Raw genomic sequence first — 16,027 nt, 5'->3', positions numbered from 1 at the left:
ACACGAGAGATTCCGCTCCTGTCTAGTGGCTGCCTGGGCTACGACGTAGGAGCACACAATGTGTCACATCTCCCCCTGACAAGGTAAGTGAACATCAATGCGAAGACGCGGGGAGAAAAACGGGAGAGCCAAACAAACTAAACTCCTGGCCCGTTTCACCAGCCTACAAAGTAACCCTGCCGATAGACGTTTTTACAAACAAATAATCCGTTTCTGCCGCTGATAGCACAGAAAACTGGAGGCGCAGACTTACTGGCAGATAAGTGTGTGTGTGGGGGGAGAAAAGTAACCAGCAGGAGAACGACCATAGGGGTGGGTGACACAACTTATTGTGCGGCTGGAGTGGCCATGAAAAGGGGGCAAACAATATATTTAACTCCGCTGACCACCACCACCACCACCTCAGCAACGTTAGGTTTCCAGCTTCCCTGCGCAGCGGATTCTCCGCGAAGCCCTCGCAGCTCTCCCGGCGGTTTGCATGTTGAGGCAAGCTACTGTTATTTATCCCCGACCTAATGCGAAGTGCTCCCGTCCCTCTTATCGGCCCTTTGGCGGACCGACTGAGCCACTTCGGCGTGGAAAGGCATTCATCAGAGCCCCCGACCCACCGAGCCTCTCCTCTGCTCTCCTCTCCGGCCCCTTTCGGACTCTCTCTTTCTACGCAAAATACTGAATAGTCCCCAAGACAATCAGCTGTAGGGATAAAAAGATTTCTAATGACACAAACAGTTACGAACCTGCTCGTCCAGATGGCATGTGAACCACCGTGCAGGCACGACTGTGATACGGCCGTGTCCAGCCTTTCGCCTCTACAGTCCGCGGCTGCTCACTGATCTCGACGGTTTTCGGTCCTAAAAGTCCGAGGGGCTGGGGGAGGGAGGAGGGGAGGGTAGGAGAGGGGGGGTCGCCAAGACGGTCCGTTCCGTATCTCTGGTCTCCAGTCTGGTGTGAGAGAGAGCGAGAGAGGGGGGGTGGGGGGGAGCAGAAGGGTGCACGGTGACAGCATGGGAGATGTAGTGCTCGACTATCCACGCCCAGGATTAAACGCTGGAGAGGCAGGGAGCGGTGAGGACTGCAGGTACCGGCATGCAACGCGAGCTCCAGCCGCTCAAGGGGAATGGGGGGGATCGCGACCAAAGGAGTGTAACGGTGCGCTAAACTGAAAAGGCTTATCTGGGTAACGAAGTAATAAAGCTCGTTTAAAAAACAAAAACATTTTATTTAAACCCACAACAACAACAAATTTAGCCCCGAGTATCGCAGGATGTCCGTGCGCGCCTGAGTGTCAGCCGGGTCAATTAACAGTCAGCTGTGGGTGATGGTTTCTAAACGGCCACAATATGAATAAAAAAAAAGAGTGGGAGAGGTTTGGGTCCGTTGCAGGGGAATTAACGCGAGGGAGAAAGACTCCGGGGTGTTGGAGGCTCTCCAGTTACATGCTGTAGGCTGCAGACTGGCGGACTATAGCTGGGAGAAGATGTGGAGGGGAAAGGCTTACTTTTTCCCTTTTTTTTACTGGATTCTTTTGAAATAGATACGCATGAAACCTATGATCCTCACATCCATTTTTTTGTTATTTGTGACGATACCATGCATCCAACCTTACCAGCCGAATGAGATTAAGCTTCCAGCACTGACCTCTGTCAGCTCAGCTCAAACCCAACTTTTGCTTGCAAGCTCTTTTGGGAATTTTACACCTGTGTTTTCACCGTGTTTAATCTAACTGATTTTAAACTATCTGCATAACTATTTTCACATTCCTTTACAAACCAAAAGTGATGTTATTAAAGTGCTGAGTTAGGATTACTCACATCAACAATTTGCTTGCAGATGCTTGCTCTCTTTCATAGAAAACACCAAGAACACAACTCATCGTTATTCTTTGCAAATTTACTTCCTTTTTGCCATGCACAGTCACCACATGTATTATGCTGAAAACATCCCAACTGAAGCATGTGATTTTTATTATTATTAATATTTCATGTGAGACTTGGAATGAGCAGGTCCAGGCCTCATGCTGTGAAGCAATTCTATAAACACGGCCGCTAATAAACATTTATAATGAATATATGAACAAACAGAGTGCCATTCCCTCAGCGGTGCCTCTTCAGTTCCCTGTCATTCACCTCTTGCAGTGCTGTGTGTCAAAATCACATTTCCTGTTACTATCAGGTCGGCTCAGGTTTTAACTGGATAGAGAGAAGTGGTTTTAAGATAAGTTCAGGGCATAACTACAATATGGATGAGGCTTGGGTTTTGAATGTTAATGTTAGCCCTCAAATTTCTTCTCTGTATAAAAATCCAGACAGCTGACCCAATGCACAAGGACGAGAGCCTACAACCTACTGACAACAATCCAAACACGCTTAATATAGAAGCCACACTGTGTTTAACACAACCGAAGAGGGTCAGGATATAAAACAAGACACGTTATTGCAAAGTTAATATCATCTACAACCTTCTCTAGAAGGTTGTGTGCCTCATTTGTAATAGAACAAAATCCCCATTCGTTTACAACCATTTGTAGCCTGTTGTGAATTGGAACAAGTTCACACTGAAACATGAGCAGCCTCCTCCTTCTCTGACTGCAGGGAGCTGGATATCTGTCGACCACCAGCTCATGTGTGCAGTTATGAAGTGAATGACAACACATCTGCAGCTTCCATTCAAACAAAGGCAAACAAACAAACAAACAAACAAAAACCTTAAAGTTTCAACCCAGCCTGTGGAGCAGGAGGTTTACACTTGGTCCTGCCCGATTCTCTCCCCTCAAAAGATAAACAACCACAGGATATTTAGCCCTCTCACTCCATAATCACATTTTGGCTCAGTAGTTAAGCGGCACAGGTTACCCTGCTGTAATTAGGCCACTTGTCTTACCTGAATCCTGAAAGCAGCGCAGGCCTGCTGTTTACAAGGGTATCCGCTCCTTTAGGCCAACAAATTTCCTACTTTTCTCAATACTTGCGATGGTGAGGAAATAACCGTGCACGCATACACACGGGGGGGACCCTGACATCGTCGTGCCACTGAAAAAAGAGTTTGTTTACTACCGTGCACGATCTGTGTCGGATCCTGACCAGCACGGCGGTGCAGGACAAACGATCGCGTCCATCCGCCGAGAGCACCGCGAGCAGAAACTACTTCGCTGCTGCTCTCCTATCGCGGAGTGGATCGGTGTGTGAGAGCCTCTAACATGCCCTTCGCCATTCGCTCAGTAATGGCTGCGTGCAGGCAGCCAAATCGTTGACAGATGGCCAAACGTGAAATTGGGAAACAAAAAAAAACGCCGATCAGTCAAAAAGAAAGAAGGAAAAACGGAGGAAGAACGCCGAAGAGGACCGAGCATAAAGCACGAGTATCACAAAGTCGCCTGCTGACACATCGCATTGTGTCTGAGTCGGGGTAACCCGGAGACCTCAACGACCGCGCAAGAGCTATCCCGGTAGTGGCCGGCCGCTCGGCGCTTCACCAATTATAGACGAGTTTGGTTCACGGGCTGCACATCGGACATCTGAGGGCTTCAAAAAAAACTTGTTATACGTGCATTTGTAAATCAGTCGAGCAGGGATGTAGCAGTCCGCACATGCACTATGACAACTGCGATATAGATGAAGGCACGTTGTTTATATCGAAGGCCCGATCTCTTTTTATGAAAGAATACACCGTCTTCAAAGTGGGCATTCACAGTCATCTATCTGTGAGTCATATTGGAGATTATCGACCCTACCTATTTAGGCCGCCATGCTCCCCAGCAGCGACGAGGATGTCCCGTCTGAGTTGGTGGTTCACCTGGTCAGTGTTGAATGTCGAGGCTGGGAGGATGGAAGAATAACGCGCTTGAGTGAAAATCAAGGGCATTATTCTTCCATCTTGGTCTAAGTAATGAATTATTCCACAGCGAACGAAAGGAGGAAGGCAGCCGATCACAGAAACAGTCAGGGGTGATGTTCTTATTTTCCAGGTTAATGGATGGCCCGATGCGCCGTCCACATCGCCTTTTAAATCTGCCTGAAATTAAAACATATCTCTTTGCCTTCAGTTACCGTGTCCGCGTTTGGGTAACCGACTGCATCCACTGCCGGCACGCTTGGACTGCACACTCAGATGTCATCTCGACACACAAGTTGGCTTGTCCATAGGCTACATGTGACACGATCCTACATAATGCCGTGGGATAACAGCGAAACATCTCCGCAACTACAGGCTCCGGTAGCGGCTCCCGCAAGACAGCGACAACTAGAAAATGCAGATATCCAGGTCAAAGTTTGGCAGAGTTTTGCTCGCCCTCAATAGCATTGTGCAATGCCCCCTTTAATGCCCCCTGCTCGCCCGTAACGCCTTTGTTATTAGTAATCGCATGGTATTGCACCGTCTTACCTTGCGCTCCGAGCCGTCTACAGCCACAAAGCCTTCACACACAGCGCAACAAGCTATTGTTGTCTCCACGGTGGCTTCGCTGCGGGTCCGGGGATGTGATTTTGAAGTAGAATGAATACAGTATGTAATTTTGGCTTGTCCTCGCGATCTTCCCTTATTGCCAGTTTTCGGTCTGCAGCAGCTGGAGATGAAAATCGCGCACCCTGGGTCCTAGCGCCGGGTAAAGCCCTACAGGTGAATAACAAACACGCTGGGTGCTCGGTGGGCTTGAATCTTTAAATGAACGATCCTCGGCGAGTCACACATACAGTCCTTATAAAGCAGCTTCTCACAGCAGATTTAGATGCTCTGCTTAGAGGTCACTTAAAAAAGAAAAGAAAAAGGTGCGATCTAAATTTTGATTAAGCGTGTCTTCAAGTCCAATTAAGCTGCCCACGCATTACTTTAACATTCTAATGATGGTTTAGCGTCAGACCCGTGCAGCCCAATTAATCACGGCACGCTGCAGTCTCCCACGAGGCCATCCAGCTCACTGCAGATGTGCAAAAAGAAGCAAAAAGCCAAAAATCAAAGTGACCAGTTTTCACTGTAAAGGTTCATCATTGTTTGTTAAAACGTAGCCACTTACATGAAGTGTAAATACAAATGTCACAGGATTGTGACACACATTTTCTTTTACATGTTTAGCAGTGGGGACAAAATGGTTAGAAACTACCTTTACTGCTGGGCTTTATATTTGCTGATATTAGCCCACAGCAGATATACCGCAACTGCAATTTCAGATGCTAAATACTGAATGCTGTTTATGTCGTGTCACTGTTTCACGGTCTGTCCATCATTTGATCTCTTTAAAACATCCTATACTGCTCAGGCTGTAGCGTTACCATTCTGTGTGGTGCTGTAAAATAAAGGTATTGAGTAATACCTTTTCTAGAGCGGGTGTTAATATGAATCTGCTAAGGCAGGAAGCTTTGGACATGGGTTAGACAGCCTATATATATTTCCTGTGTGAATGAAATATCGTAGTTCAGATGCAGTCTTTAAACAACAGCACTTGAGGGCAGTGAGTGTTATGATGAATCTGCAAACTGATACAGCATAATACTAAAAAGGTTAAGGGCATACCATATTATTCTAACTGTGTTTAACTCCACAGTGGGTGGCATTTGTTGCATGCCACACCTCCCTCTCTCTGCCATGTCACTGTCTCTGGATTGTGAACAGATGAAGTAACAAAACAAAACAAAAAAAGAACAAAATATGCACAAGCAAGACGGAGGGCCTGTGTCCTAAATGTCACCCACACAGGCTAATAAAGAGTCTGACATCATCTGTAGATATGACGGCCAAAAGTTTTGCTTTACAAACCAAACCTGTGGATAAATATATTGTTGAGTTTCTAATGAATCACTTTAAAAGTCTTGAAAGAAGCTCACAGAGGCTAATAAAAACAGAAATAGCTTGTTCTCTTGGCAACATGACAGAATAAATATTACAACAGCACAAATATAGATGTTAGAAAAATAAAGTTTAAAAAGCAAGTCGAAGCACTGGTGATAGAGATTCACGTAACACAATGTCTATTTTATTTCAGCTAACAAAAGCATTTTAGTTAAATTCATCTAAAGCATTTTACTGCATAGCTATGCCCGGACCTCTCAAAGGGCCAGAAAGGTCGGGACATCCAGACAACTTATCAGAGGCTATAAAAGTAGCTTAAGTCAGTGAACAAATCATCACTGCTCTTAAAGTACCACATTTTCCAGGATACAAACCTTTAACGGATCAAAACATAACCAGTAGGTAAAGCGCTAAAAGCGAACACAAGCGAAAATGGATGGATTGAATGTGTGTTAGTGAAAGTTTATGATAGGGCCCGTGGTCTATTTGCTAAATGAGGCTTGTTTGCAGATTTAGGAAAGAGACATACTTCTTTTTCTTGAAGAGAGGAACTGGGGAGCAGTACCTGAGATCTTTCATAAAGGATCTGACCGAGCAAAACTGTCAGAGATGCTATAAAAGTCTCATCAGACAACTGCTACACACACTGCACAGTAGGACAGCTGTCTGTGCCAGTAATGGCCACTGCCTCCACTGAATTCATGTTCACACAATTATCTATTTAGGGGACTGACTGCAGGCTAACCTGAGCTGGTTATTTTTTAGACACCATCATATCGGTTATATTGTAAGCCCAAATACAAAATGACATACATGCTTACTGCACATGAAAGCTTTAGGATTTCACAGTTTAGATTTTATCTGCCCAGATTTTGAGATATCTGACTGATAATGGACAGTCTGGATGATCTAAAGACCTTGCTGTGAGCAGTTGTCACTGAAAATACACAACTTCACACTGATGGACAGAGTCTATGGAAACTGCTGACAGTGACATCTAAGAATCATCCAGAGTAAGTGGGACACTGCAGCTGATTTTTAAAAACACATTTTATATTAATATGCATCATTTTGGGATGGGGACCGATAATTTAACAAGAAACGCTAGCACAACATCCGCAATCCACAACGCTAGGGCTAAATGAAATGTTTTTGAGCAATTCTGACAACCCGACACTTTATGCCAGATGTTCATGTGATCAATTTAAGGTGTTTCATGGCGAGAAAAGACAAACAGACAAGAACGTAAAAGGAAGATGATTCAGAATGAGAAAACCGTAGATGTCGCTTATAGATACGGCACAAACTTTCGACTGAGACATAGATGGCTCTGCAGGTCACACTCTCCGGGGCTCCGGGTCTACAGTCACTGGAATCACGCGTAAGTCCGAGAAGATGACCATCAAAATGGCCACAGGCATCTAACAGCAAATGACATTGCTTGTAAAACTGGGGAAACGCTGCAGAGATTAAAGTCCAACTGAAACAGCGATTTAGTTCCAGTGACTGATTTTCAAGATGGTACAACATCTGCAGTGGTCTGCACCAAATCAGGCCGTCTACTCTTGATGGTGGGTACACATTATTGTGTAGAAGAAGATTAGGAGTAAATTCGTTCACCCACTTGAAGCTTACATTTTTCTAATCGGTTATGATTGACTCAAAGCATCACAAACCTTTTACACAAGACAGCTGTCACTCTGTTAACAGACCGGTCTGCAGTGTAGCACTACACGCTTCACTATAAATCACACAAGTGCACTGCATCAAATAATTATCAGTTTCAGCTTCACCTCTATCTGTTCACATTCTCTCTGTTTATCACAAGTGCATGATTTCAGTCTTTTTATGGCCAGCCTCTTTCTGTTGTTAGAATACGTCATCATAAAGGAAGAGCTTCATCCACACATCCATGCATTTTCCTAACTATTTATCCAATTCAGGGTCACTGGGAAGCTGTAGCCTATACCAGCTGTCACTGGGAGAGAGGTGAGGTATACCAAGGTCACATCACCAGTCTATCATAGGGCTAACATAGAGACAGATAATCATTCATGCTCACATTCCCACCTACAATAATCACCAAGTATGTGGACTTTGTGAGGAAGCTGGAGTCCATAACAGAACCCACACAGACAGAAGATACTCTCCCCAGAAAGGAAGGCTCTATATAGCTGCCAGATTCAAACCTAGGACATTGTTGCTGTAAGGAGGGGGAGAGAATAGTTTCATTGCCATGCTGTCTTCAATACAAATATATCCAAAATGCATTGTTTTCAGTCCTGTGTTAAAGGCATGCTTTGGAATATTTGACCACAAGTGACACTACGGAGCAATGTGCTGATAACTGTGAGATACGTACAAGACGCCCTGTGGAGATTTCTTGTAAACAAACAAAATATATATTTTTTTACATTTAACATTAACACTAAGCCAATTTTAAAGTATTTCAAACCGAGCACTGTTTTGATCCATATCTGCTCACTGGCAAACATATTCCAATCTTTTGTTTATTTCAGGACTCAGATTGCTCTCTCGCTTTGTACTAAGGCCCCTGGTTTGAACCTTATGGTCGGCTGCGGCCTTTGTGTGTGAAGTTTGCGTGCTTTTCCCGTGGCAATGTGGGTTTCCCCTGGGTATTCTGGTTTCCACTCACTGTGAAAGTGTTTTACCTGTCTCTGATCTAGCCCAAAGTCAGATAGGATAAGGTCCAGCCAGTCATCCTTATCCTGAGTGCTTGAGAAAAAAGCTACTGGCCTTCTTTTTATAACGTTCACGAAGACGTTCTGATCTGAAAGGCTTCTTTAGTTCTAAAAGGTGATATGAGTCCCAGGTATTTAACCTTAACTGAAGTTGTCACCTTGGAGGTGATACTGACCCACCCAGTCATCCAGTGAGTCTTTAGGGTGACATGAGCCAAGGTGTGAATTCCCTGTGAGACAGCGCCACAACCTGCCATTGTGTGAGTCATTAAGGTCACATGGGTCAAGGTGTGAATGGGGGTTGAATTGCCTCGGAAGGGATCGTGAGACTGCATTATAAAAGGGCTGATAGTTTGTGGCATCTGTCAGTTTCAGATGTATGCAGATAGCCCCCTTTACCTCTCACTCCAGCCGTTTGTCTTCTCTGCCCAAAATTTGAACATTTGTATCCTGAAAGGAGCATCCCTAACAGGGGTTTCCTTGGCAGAGAGTACTGATGATTTAAACCTTCTCTCACTGTGATCACTAGGGATGGGTACCGGTATCCATAACGGTAGTAACGGTAGTAACCAGACCGAAAAGCAGCGCACATTTCGGTGCTTTTTTTCCCTGAGAAGTCACACACTTTGGATTCTAGCCAATCATTTTACGTTTCCGAGGATAGTAGGCGGGCCCAGGTACGTACGTTCTTTTAGAGCAGAGCTACAGATTAAAATGCTCAAGGTGAAGCGGTCAAAAGTCTGGCTGTACTTCACAGCAAAATATGCAAACTCAGCAGCTGCAACAAGTGCTTTAAGCTGATACTGTGATGCTGTCAAAGGAGGTAACACCTCGAATCTGATGAAACACCTGGCGACGCATAGCATTTTTTTAAAAGCCGAGAAATGCGCCGTATTTGATAGCTTGCTGCGAGACCTCACACCGAGCACATCTACTGCGGGTGTGGTGCCTGTTATTGACCCGGAGTTAGCAACATCCCCCAAAAACCCGAAGAGTAGAGTCCTGGCCCCTAGCCCTGCCAGTGTAGCAGAAATGATGATGATGCAGCAGCAGCCGTTCTTGTCTGCGTGAGTAGCTTAATGTTGTTCGTGTGTAAGCTAACCACGTTATTAAATTAATGCATGTAAGGTGAACTAGCAAACACCGTTGTAGTTACATGCGGCTGTCTTCTTGTTTGATGGCAGATACTCCCTTCACCCTGGCCAAAAAGGCTAAAATGACCAAAGAAAAAGTGGAAAACAGCTAAACATGAGAGGTTTTTGGACAACGTTTGTGTTTTTTCCATTGTTTAAGCACTGCTTCCAGCCAAGAGTGATACCATATATGCCCCATAGCTGCAGAAAAGGCTAACATTGTTATCTTTTTACAAAAAAAACAGCTGAACATAAGAGGTTTTTGGACCAATTTTGTGTTCTCCATTCTTTAAGCACCGGTTCGAGCACCGTTTAAGCACCGGCACCGTTTCAAAAGTACCGGTTTGGTACTGGTATCAGATAAAACCTAAACGATACCCATCCCTAGTGATCACATTACTTGTAATATAAATCTAAAATTACAACACAGACCTTACTTTTAACTTCTGTGTATCTTAATTTATTTATTTTTAGAAAATTTTGCTGGTGCAACTCTCAGCAATAATCCAATTTTTATTTTTATTTTTTTTAAAAGTTGCAGTTTATTACAAGTCCAAGAAATGGCATTTGGAACTGCATAGCATCAATAGTGGACATGTAAGTGCATGCAGATATGTCCTCATTTGACAAAAAAATGAGGAAACCTTGTCCCAAACCTTGATCCTGTTGCACTATTAAGCTGATTGACAGCTGGTGAAGTTAAAATTCCATCAACTGAGCAATAAGCCAAAAAAGAAGCAATTTTAAATAATCTTTACAAATGTGCTACAAAGAAAAAAAATGCTTTCAGTATCTCTGTTTGACACCAGAAACACAAAATGTCCTTTAAAATGAACATAGCTCTAAGATAATTCAATCTGATCTATAAATGGAAATTAATATAAGACTTAGGCTACGTCCACGGTATTTTTGAAAACGCAGATTTTTCTATGTGTTTGCACCTTTCGTCCACACGTAAACGGCGTTTTCGGTCACTGAAAATGGAGATTTTTAAAAAGTCCGGCCAGGGATATTTTTGAAAACTCCGTTTTTGCATTTAAGTGTGAAACAATAACGTGGCGCATTTTTTGACGTCACACTGTGCGCCACGTTATTGTTTCGGTGAAATGAATTTCTACAATACTGTTACTGTTAATTTTACTCTCTGCAGTGTTTAAATGCTTACATATACACACACAGTTACTGTCCCTCCACACATACCACTCGCTTCTGCTTCTATGCCCCAGCTTTGTTTACTTTTTCCCACCGAGGCTTCTAGACTTCTGATTGGCCAACATTTCTGCAGGGTTAGGAATATAGCGCCACCTGCTGCTTTGGCATGTTCCTAGCAGCGTTTTCCTTCATTTCTGCCTTTACGTGTGGACGGGATTATTTTTTAAAACGAAAACGGAAAATCTCCGTTTTCAAAAATACCCGTGTACGTGTGGACGTAGCCTTAATTTCAAAATTGTACATAGGTGAGATAAGCTAATTCTAATATACAGAGTACATGGGAAATGGCTTAGCTGACACTTTTCCCCAGCATTTTAAAATTCTGTAACTGCTTAAGTAGAGGACATATCCACATAAAATTTTCAGGGATAACTAACACATTTGACCTCTGTTAAAAACTGAAACCAAATCTCTTTGACAACAATTTCTTCCTATGAATAACTATGAGCATCGATTCCACTAGATACATTATAGCTTCAATAACAAAACTGCATCAATTGAATGTTCATGGTCCAGAGTAACAGAGCCCAGCGATGGTGCCCTGGATGTTTTATCACTTGAGAAAACTTTGAAAAGTGCATCATATAATGTGGGATAAATAGCTATATCAACTCACAGCATGTAAAAAGTCTAGTTCATATGCATAATTTTTTAACAGTCATGAATTTGGAGCCTTTGGTGTACTTCTAGGGTCTTTGACTCAGAAAGTATGCATATTATGAAGGTAAAAATTTGGATTAATTCAGTAAATTAAATCATTCCGAAGCACGGTACTGTGAAAGAATGTTTGTGGGGTCTAAACACTGAGTAAAGCTGTTTTAATGCATCCATTTTACTTGCTGATGAATTTTAGCATCGCTGTTGCCCCAGTTAGAGTCAACACACTTTCTGGATTCCTCCATCAGGTGATGAGGAGGTCATCCAAATGAGTGAAGATGTAACGAATGGCTACGGATAGTTAATGGATCCTCACCACCTTCTGCAGCACTTGCTGGACACGCAGCTGAACACTTTCTCTGTTGCAACTCTGCTGCCACAAGGACACGTACAAAAAGTCTTCACCAAATCATCTGATTTAAGGCACTTATTATATTATATTTACATTTATTGAGCTCTTAACTTATTGTTTTTTCTATTTAAAACTTTTCAAGCTATTTTGTTTTGTGATACTGTACACATGTTACTGAGCTAAGTTGCTTTTCATGTTTTAGCTGCTTTAACACAGTGATTTCTCATTTGGAGGACAAAGAAATTTTTTTAAATCTTACATACATACTTTTAAAAAAAACCTGATTATTCTAAAGAGGTCAGGTAGGAAATTTTGTAGTAAATGAATATTTATAAGACTGAAATTGTTTGAAAATGACTATTTAAAAACTGTTAAATAGTCTAGGCTACAAGGTGTTTAGATGAATAACTCTATTTACTTTACAAGAGAGTTTAGACAGGAAAAAAAACATTTTTTATTAAAAAGTTATTTTATGAAAGGTAATTCTGCTATCTTATTTGAGTTTTGTGTCATACTTTAAGTTTCAATCAGACAAAGATAATACACTGGGATTCAGGGAACTGAGCAGAAAATGTAAGCAATTTAAGCTTTTCACTGTTTTTAACAAAATAATTTAAAATATCTCCTTAGCAATTTAACTTTTAACTTCCAAGTTTACTTTGTGATACTGTATGGCCTGTCTAGCGTCAAATGCAGTCTGCGGCACAGATCTAGCATGCCTTGCATTTTGATCCTGCCCACATATGAATCTATATGATTAATTCTGGCCTGCTGTGTTGGATCAGTGAGAATACAAGCTCTGGCTGGCTCTCAAGGTGTGCTATTGTACCCCACATGATAAACAGACGCAGCTGTCATCCCCACGTTGTTCAGCCAGCCTGACTCCCCTTCCCTCATTGGCAAGAAAGCTGGAGTCAAAACAGCTAAAAATGGAAGAATGAGATGCTGAGGTGATTTCAAGAGGCCAGCGAAAGGAAAACCTCTGGAACAAATAACTTATAGTGTGCATGATTGAAGATCAAGTCATTGACAAGAACATAAATATGAATACATATTTCAGACCCCACAGGAGCATAAAAAAACAGGAGGGACCGGCCATTTGAACAGAAGCCTGATTGAGGAGCCTCACCAATCAGCAGCAAACACACTTATCACAATTTAGCAAGAGGATGAGAGCGCTTAGGAATTTATATTTGAACCCTCTGATGGGCACCTCTGGAGCTCTCCAGATGAATAATGCACAATAGATACAACAGATACAGATAAGCAGGACAGCGTTAAGAAAGCTAGACTGCTTCTGCTGCAGGACATGTTTAAATACCCTGCTTGTTGCTGCTCTCTGTCTCGTTATTCTGCTTGTCTAAATGTCACATACAGCCAGTGATGTGTAATGTTTAAACCTGCTAAGTAGTGTAAATATTACAGCATTAAATATGTGTTTTTAACACATGGCCAAGGTAAATAATAACTTTCAGTGTGTCTGGCTATCAGTTAGTCTTTGATCTAACATCGTGCCTGCTTCGTCTTTTCACAATACACTGAAGTACAGTTACAGTGTTCAGCTATGTGGCAAAAGAGGTTTTCAGGACTGGAATCACATGTTTGAGCAACAAACACACTTGAGCCATGCTAGCCGGATAAGCCAAGAGTGCTTCCTAAGCTAGAAACGCTAATCCTGACTTGGTATGTTATTAGTTCATGCAGTCGGAGGGCTGGACACACGGACAAATGGAGGCGACTCGCCCCGCTCGATTATTTCCAGCTCACAAGTAGCAGCTCGGTGCTAGCTACCATAACGTGTGATCGGTCAAACAAGCAAAAAGAAAAGGAGGGCTCCACTGGCGCTGGAACTAAAAACAGCAGCAGCTAGGTTAGATTAGGACGTAGTTAGGTTAGTATCCGAGCGAGATGACTTACTGGGAGAGACTGACACTCATCGTCACTTTGTCTAAAAAGCAGCGAAGCACAGGGAACCGCTTGAAAGAGCAGCGAATACCAGCGGAGTCTCGGAGCGGCTTTCCTTCATCATATTGGAAAAACAAGCAATTATTAGCCACGTTAGATGTATCGTGTATTCTTTATTATGCTACACTTCGAGAAGGATAGTCAGCTGGTTCCATAGTGTAGCGGTTATCACGTCTGCTTTACACGCAGAAGGTCCTGGGTTCGAGCCCCAGTGGAACCAGGAATAATTTTCTGCTTCGAAACTGAGTGGAAAGCGCTGCAGTAGGTAGGTTACTATGCTGATAAATTATTAAAATGAAACTAATGAACACTTAGTCTATACTTCTAAAACTTTGCAAATATACAAAGTTCAGGCTGGACTCCCCTTAAAAATACATAGCGATATTCTCTGAATCGCAAGAAAGCATATATGAAGCAAGGGTAACAAGACAACCTGTCTAAAGACTAACAGATTGTCCTGTTACTCTTTGAAAATAGGTAGATCTTCTATACGTCTGTCTTTCTGACCTATTCTGGCCTAATGTGTCCACTTGTTGGCCGTGACATGACCGAGTTGAGTGTGTAAGTTTCTTGTTGGTGTGAGATTATTTACACTATAATGGTGAAAAATACTGGTTTGAAAGGCTACCTGTTAATTTTCTTTCTAGGGCCCCAACAGGCCCTACAGAAATATGATTCTGCAGTGTCTGGATGAATAAGTGATGGGCAAGAGGAAGCTACACACCACTAGTGGATGGTTTTGTGGCGTGATCTAAGAAGAATCATGTTTCTAAATGTAAATAACAGCAGAAAGGTGGGGATCAACTTCAGAAGGAAGAGACTACATGGCCTGTGTCTATCCTGGGGTAAGATGTTGGCGTGGTGGGCGACTACAAGTAACACATCGACAACAGGCTGAACTAGAAGAGGCTGTATACAAGAAGAGGGTGAGCAGGCACTGGCTGGAAGGTGGACACTTCTAAAACTGCGGTGGACAGGAGGTCACTTAACAAACTGCTATCTATCTGGGATAATTCTAACCACCCTCTACAAGATTAACTGGAGAACCTTCTCTTCCAGACCAATTCAGCTCTGCTGCCACAAGGACAGAAACGGAAAACCCTTCATACCTCAGGCAATAACTACAGTACAACACGTGTAAAGCAGAAAATCATCTGAATGTTCTGTAAGCTCATTTAGACGTTTTATTTAAATCCTATGTGCTAACAAAACTTTATTTACTGAATTTTAGAATTTTAGTTTTGCTTTGTTGATTCTGAAATGCTTAATTATTATAATTTTTTAATGCTATTATCATTGTTGCTGTTTTTATTATTTAAGTGGTGTAACAAAAGAATTTCCCAAACCTGAGATAAATATAGTATATTTTATCTTATTGTTATCTTTTAACAGCATTAGTAACAGTAATTAGTATTGTGATTCTGCAAACACATACCTACACAAAAACTCCCATTTCTCAAGACCATATTTTCAGTGTCCTAAACTGAATCAATCATCCTTTTGGCAAAACAAGTTGCACCTAGTTAGACACAATTTGCAGATCCTATTTAACTGTATTTCAAAATGATAAACATGCAATCACTCCCTAAACACATTTTTCCACAGTGTTTTGCATGCGTTGCATAAATTCTAATAACACGAGGCGGAAGTTGATATCAATACAGCACAGACGTCATTTATCAAACACAACACGTAAATTTTTCTGAGGTAATTAAACTGCAACAAGACAGTTTAGAGGACTCAGAAAGCAAGCGAGAGCTGAAGGTTGATACCAATAACTGGTGACAGCAATGTGACATAAAGGAGGAAGAAGTAGGACGATGCGGAAGAACAATATCAAAAATAGTAATTTAAGTAGAACTGTGAGACCATGGTTTGACATTAATTGACAGCCCATATGAAAATAAACTTCTAGACTTCATTAGACTTCCACTCACATCATTAGGTACAACGTTTCAGCTGTTCGTTAACACAAATATTTAACTGGCAAATCATATGACACCGACTCACTGCAAATCAAAACAACCTGCTGAAGTTCAAACAAAGCATCAGAATGGGGAAGTAAAGTGATCTATGTGACTCTGATTGTAACTCTGACACTCTGGTTGTTGGTGCCAGACAGGCTTTTCCTTCAGAAACTGCTAATCCACTGGGATTTTTCCACAGAATATATCTCCAGAGTTTACAGAGAATGATCCAATAGAGAGGAAATACCCAGTGAGTGG

The 16,027-nt window shown here is 42.3% G+C and overlaps 1 protein-coding gene and 1 non-coding gene across 6 annotated transcripts in view; one reads left to right on the top strand and one right to left on the bottom strand.

Moving 5' to 3' along the window:
• bcorl1 (BCL6 corepressor-like 1) overlaps positions 1-13,850 on the bottom strand; it is a 31,847-nt gene extending 17,997 nt beyond the window's left edge. The window contains exon 1 of one of the 5 annotated variants that reach the window (XM_085130271.1): positions 13,755-13,850. The gene's annotated coding sequence lies outside the window, so the exon portion shown is untranslated. Of the gene's footprint in view, positions 1-737; positions 10,597-13,754 lie in introns of those variants that run through there. The other 4 variants (XM_085130245.1, XM_085130252.1, XM_085130264.1 and 1 more) reach the window with 4 other exon arrangements.
• Positions 13,851-13,949: 99 nt separating this feature from the next.
• trnav-uac (transfer RNA valine (anticodon UAC)) lies at positions 13,950-14,022 on the top strand. The gene has a single exon. It is a non-coding gene; the product is annotated as a tRNA-Val (tRNA).
• Positions 14,023-16,027: the final 2,005 nt, after the last annotated feature.

This window comes from Neolamprologus multifasciatus, chromosome 2 (assembly GCF_963576455.1).
Source record: "Neolamprologus multifasciatus chromosome 2, fNeoMul1.2, whole genome shotgun sequence".
Classification (NCBI taxonomy): Eukaryota; Metazoa; Chordata; class Actinopteri; order Cichliformes; family Cichlidae; genus Neolamprologus; species Neolamprologus multifasciatus.
This window is presented reverse-complemented; position numbering and strand designations above follow the sequence as displayed.